We start from the raw sequence: 6000 nt of genomic DNA, 5'->3' as shown, positions 1-6000 counted from the left end.
ACTCTCTTGCTTTTTCGATGATCCAGCAGATGTTGGCAATTTGACCTCTGGTTCTTCTGCCTTTTCTAAAACCAGCTTGAACACCTGGAATTTCACGGTTCACGTATTGCTGAAGCCTAGTTTGGAGAATTTTGAGCATTACTTCACTAGTGCGTGAGATGAGTGCAATTGTGCGGTAGTTTGAGCATTCTTTGGCATTGCCTTTCTTTGGGATTGGAATGAAAACTGACCTTTTCCAGTCCTGTGGCCATTGCTGAGTTTTCTAAATTTGCTGGCATATTGAGTGCAACACTTTCACAGCATCATCTTTTAGGATTTGAAATAGCTCCACTGGAATTCCATCATCTCCACCAGCTTTGTTAGTTGCGATGCTTCCTAAGGCCCACTTGACTTCATATTCCAACATGTCTGGCTCTAGGTGAGTGATCACACCATCGTGATTATCTGGGTTGTGAAGATCTTTTTTGTAGAGTTCTTCTGTCTGTTCTTGCCATCTCTTCTTAATATCTTCTGCTTCTGTTAGGTCCATACCATTTCTGTCCTTTATCGAGCCCATCTTTGTGTGAAAATTTCCCTTGGTATCTCTAATTTTCTTGAAGAGATCGCTAGTCTTTCCCATTCTATTGTTTTCCTCTATTTCTTTGCATTGATCACTGAGGAAGGCTTTCTTATCTCTCTTTGCTATTTTTCGGAACTCTGCATTCAAATGGGTATATCTTTCCTATTCTCCTCTGCTTTTCATTTCTCTTCTTTTCACAGCTATTTGTAAGGCCTCCTCAGACAGCCATTTTGCTTTTTTGCATTTCTTTTCCATGGGGATGGTCTTGATCCCTGTCTCCTGTACAATGTCACGAACCTCATTCCATAATTCATCAGTCACTCTATCTATCAGATCTAGGCCCTTAAATCTGTTTCTCACTTCCACTGTATAATCATAAGGGATATGATTTAGGTCATACCTGAATGGTCTAGTGGTTTTCCCCACTTTCTTCAATTTAAGTCTGAATTTGGCAATAGGGAGTTCATGATCTGAGCCACGATCGTTATGGACATGTGATCTCTGATATTTTGCAAAATTTCAAATAATCCTGCAATGAATCTGCTTGTGCACGTGTGTTCTGTTCTCTATGAATATTGCTGCAGGTGCACATTTAGGATAAAATACAAGACGTGGAATCGCACGGGTAGTCTTTCTGTAGATTGCCAAATTCCTTCCAGAGGGTTTGTGCTGTTCTGCATTGCCACCAGGCATGCATGAGTTCCTGTCTCCTCTTAGTCTCACCAGCCAAGAATGTAGGTGGTGGTCTCTGAATTTTTGTCTGTCTGATGGGTAAGGAATGAAATAGTCCAGTGTGGCTATATTTTGCATTTTTCTTAGAATAAAAGAAGTTAAGTGTCTTATTGTATGTTAGGCTTCTCAGCGACTTTTATCTGGCGTCTGTGTATATGGATGGGCTTCCCAGGTGGCTCAGTGGGTAAAGAATCCACATGCAATGCCTAAGATGCAGGAGACGTGGGTTCGATGCCTGGGTTGGGAAGATCCCCTGGAGGAGGCCATGGCAACCCACTCCAGTATTCTTGCTTGGAGAATCCCATGGACAGAGGAGCCTAGTGGGCTACAGTCCAGAGCGTTGCAAAGAGTCGGACGTGAGCATGTGCACTCTCATACATACATATGTATAATTTTTTAACAGCTTTATTGAGGTAGAATTAATAGTTTAAAACTGCATATAAGGTGACAATAAGTTTTCTAAAATTTTTATTTTTGGTTGCACTGGGTCTTCACTGATGAGCATGGGCTTTCTCTAGTGGTGGGGTGTGGGGGCTACTCTAGTCACAGAGGCTCCTCTTGTTGCACAGCGCGGGTGCTAGAGTGCACAGGCTTCAGTAGTTGTGGTTTCTGGGCTCTAGAGCACAGGCTCAGAAGATGTGGTGCGTCGGCTTAGCTGCTCCATGGCGTGAGAGATCCTCCCAGACCAGCAATCGAAACTGTCTCCCACACTGGCAGGCAGATTCCTCACCACTGAGCCATCAAGGGAGCTCTGCGACTGGGTTTTGCATATTGATCTCTCCCGCGATTTTCCTAAATGCACTCATGAGTTCCAGCAGATTTGTAGATGTCATCAGCTTTGCTACGAAAACAATGACATCATCTGCAAATAGGGGAAGTTTCATTGCTTCCTTTCTAATCCATATGCCTTTGATTTCCTTTCTTGGGTTTACTGAACTGGGCTGAACTTCCAATACAGTGTTGAGTAGCAGCGGTGAGACTGGGAATGTTTTGTTCCTGATCTTGGACAATATATCATCTTTCACCATTAAGTATGAGGTTAGCCGTATGCTTTTCATAGAAATCTTTGATCAGGTTGAGGAAGTTTCCTTCTGTTCCTAGCTGGCTGTGAGTTTTTCTCATAAATGGTTTCGTATTCTGTACATCTGCATTCGATAGATGTTTTCTACATCCACTGAGATAATCATTTTTAAAAATTAATATGGTGAGTTATATTGATTGAATTTTGAATGTTAAACCAGCCTTGCATTCTTACGAAGATCCCATTTTGTCTTATTATACTATGATTCTACTTGCTAAAATTATTTTTAGAATTTTTGCATATATAATCATGATAGATGTTGGTAGTTTTCTTATAATATTTTGTCAGGTTTGGGTATCAAAAGTAATGTTGGCCTTACAGAAGAGTTGTAAATTATCCCCTTGATGCGGACTGAATTGTGTCTTCCCCTCCCCCATTCAAGTTGAATGTGACTGTATTTGGAGGTGAGGCCAAGCAGGAAATAAAAAGGTTAAATGAAGTCATGAGGGTGGGGTCCTGATACAATAGCATGGATGTCCTTACAAGAGGGAAAGACACTAGGGCTTGTGCTTACTCTGCCAAAGGACATAGCAAGGCAAAAAGGCCGCGCTCCCCAGGAACCAAATTGGCAGGAACCTTGATTTTGGACTTCCCAGCATCTTGAACTGTGAGAAAAACAAATTCCTGTTGTGTGAGCCACTCAGTCTACAGATTTTGTTATGGCGCCCGAGACTAGGACACCCCAAAATGTTTTATATAAGTTGAATTCTTTTGAAATTATTGAGGCTGGTTTCCTTTCCAAAATTCTGAAAGTCTGAATAGAACTGGTGACATTTTCTTGTTAAATCCCTGTCACTCACTCCTGTTAAACAGTGGTAGAATTTGTTATTCAGGCCTGGAATTTTCTCTGTGGAGAGATTTCTAAAAACAAATTTATTTTCCTCAATAGATGGAGGATTATTCAGGTTGTCTATCTCTTCTTCTTTCACTGGAAAGGACTCTGATGCTGGGAGGGATTGGGGGCAGGAGGAGAAGAGGACGACCGAGGATGAGATGGCTGGATGGCACCATGGACTCGAACGTGAGTCTGAGTGAACTCCGGAAGATGGTGATGGACAGGGAGGCCTGGCGTGCTGTGATTCATGGGGTCGAGAGGAGTCGGACATGACTGAGTGACTGAACTGAACTGAACTATTTCTTCTTGACTTTGTTTTTCATGGAATTTGTTCATTTTTAAGTCGTCCAATTATTTGACATAAAGTCATTTGTACCCAGGCCCAAGGTAAGAGAAACCCAAGTAAAATGGTAGGTGTTGCAAGAGGGCATCAGAGGGCAGACACACTGAAACCATACTCACAGAAAACTAGTCAATCTAATCACACTAGGACCACAGCCTTTTCTAACTCAATGAAACTAAGCCATGCCCGTGGGGCAACCCAAGACGGGCGGGTCATGGTGGAGAGGTCGGATAGCTCAGACGGTAAAGCGTCTGTCTACAATGCGGGAGACCCGGGTTTGATCCCTGGGTTGGGAAGATCCCCTGGAGAAGGAAATGGCAATCCACTCCAGGACTATTGCCTGGAAAATCCCATGGACAGAGGAGGCTGGTAGGCTACTGCCCATGGGGTCGCAAAGAGTCGGACATGACTGAGCGACTTTACTTTCACTTTCATCACTTTCCACTGGAGTAGGGAATGGCAGACCACTTCAGTATTCTTGCCTTGAGAACCCCATGAACAGTATGAAAAGGCAAAATGATAGGATACTGAAAGAGGTACTCCCCAGGTCAGTAGGTGCCCAATATGCTACCGGAGGTCAGTGGAGAAATAACTCCAGAAAGAATGAAGGGATGGAGCCAAAGCAAAAACAATACCCAGCTGTGGATGTGACTGGTGATAGAAGCAAGGTCCGATGCTGTAAAGAGCAATATTGCATAGGAACCTGGAATGTCAGGTCCATGAATCAAGGCAAATTGGAAGTGGTCAAACAGGAGATGGCAAGAGTGAACGTCGACATTCTAGGAATCAGCGAACTAAAATGGACTGGAATGGGTGAATTTAACTCAGATGACCATTACATCTACTACTGCAGGCAGGAATCCCTCAGAAAAAATGGAGTAGCCATCATGGTCAACAGAAGAGTCCGGAATGCAGTACTTGGATGCAATCTCAAAAATGACAGAATGATCTCTGTTCGTTTCCAAGGCAAACCATTCATATCACAGTAATCCAAGTGTATGCCCCAACCAGTAATGCTGAAGAAGCTGAAGTTGAACTGTTCTATGAAGACCTACAAGACCTTTTAGAACTAACACCCAAAAAGGATGTCCTTTTCATTATAGGGGACTGGAATGCAAAAGTAGGAAGTCAAGAAACACCTGGAGTAACAGGCAAATTTGGCCTTGGAATGCGGAATGAAGCAGGGCAAAGACTAATAGAGTTTTGCCAAGAAAATGCACTGGTCATAGCAAACACCCTCTTCCAACAACACAAGAGAAGACTCTACATATGGACATCACCAGATGGTCAACACCGAAATTAGATTGATTATATTCTCTGCAGCAAAAGATGGAGAAGCTCTATACAGTCAACAAAAACAAGACCAGGAGCTGACTGTGGCTCAGATCACGAACTCCTTATTACCAAATTCAGACTGAAATTGAAGAAAGCAGGAAAAACCGCTAGGCCATTCAGGTATGACCTAAATCATATCCCTTATGATTATACAGTGGAAGTGAGAAACAGATTTAAGGGCCTAGATCTGATAGATAGAGTGCCTGATGAATTATGGAATGAGGTTCGTGACACTGTACAGGAGACAGGAATCAAGACCATCCCCATGGAAAAGAAATGCAAAAAAGCAAAATGGCTGTCTGGGGAAGCCTTACAAATAGCTGTGAAAAGAAGAGAAGTGAAAAGCCAAAGAGAAAAGGAAAGATATAAGCATCTGAATGCAGAGTTCCAAAGAATAGCAAGAAGAGATAAGAAAGCCTTCTTCAGCGATCAATGCAAAGAAATCGAGGAAAACAACAGAATGGGAAGGACTAGAGATCTCTTCAAGAAAATTAGAGATACCAAGGGAACATTTCATGCAAAGACGGGCTTGATAAAGGACAGAAATGGTCTGGACCTAACAGAAGCAGAAGATATTAAGAAGAGGTGGCAAGAATACACAGAAGAACTGAACAAAAATATCTTCACGACCCGGATAATCACGATGGTGTGATCACTCATCTAGAACCAGACATGTTGGAATGTGAAGTCAAGTGGGCCTTAGAAAGCATCACTACAAACAAAGCTAGTGGAGGTGATGGAATTCCAATGGAGCTATTTCAAATCCTAAACGATGATGCTGTGAAAGTGCTGCACTCAATATGCCAGCAAATTTGGAAAACTCAGCAGTGGCCACAGGACTGGAAAAGGTCAGTTTTCATTCCAATTCCAAAGAAAGGCAATGCCAAAGAATGCTCAAACTACCGCACAATTGCACTCATCTCACGCACTAGTAAAGTAATGCTCAAAATTCTCCAAGCTAGGCTTCAGCAATACGTGAACCATGAACTCCCTGATGTTCAAGCTGGTTTTAGAAAAGGCAGAGGAACCAGAGATCAAATTGCCAACATTTGCTGGATCATTGAAAAAGCAAGAGAGTTCCAGAAAAACATCTATTTCTGCTTTATTGACTATGC

Source organism: Capra hircus, chromosome 19, assembly GCF_001704415.2.
Source record: "Capra hircus breed San Clemente chromosome 19, ASM170441v1, whole genome shotgun sequence".
Lineage (NCBI taxonomy): Eukaryota > Metazoa > Chordata > Mammalia > Artiodactyla > Bovidae > Capra > Capra hircus.
This window is presented reverse-complemented; position numbering follows the sequence as displayed.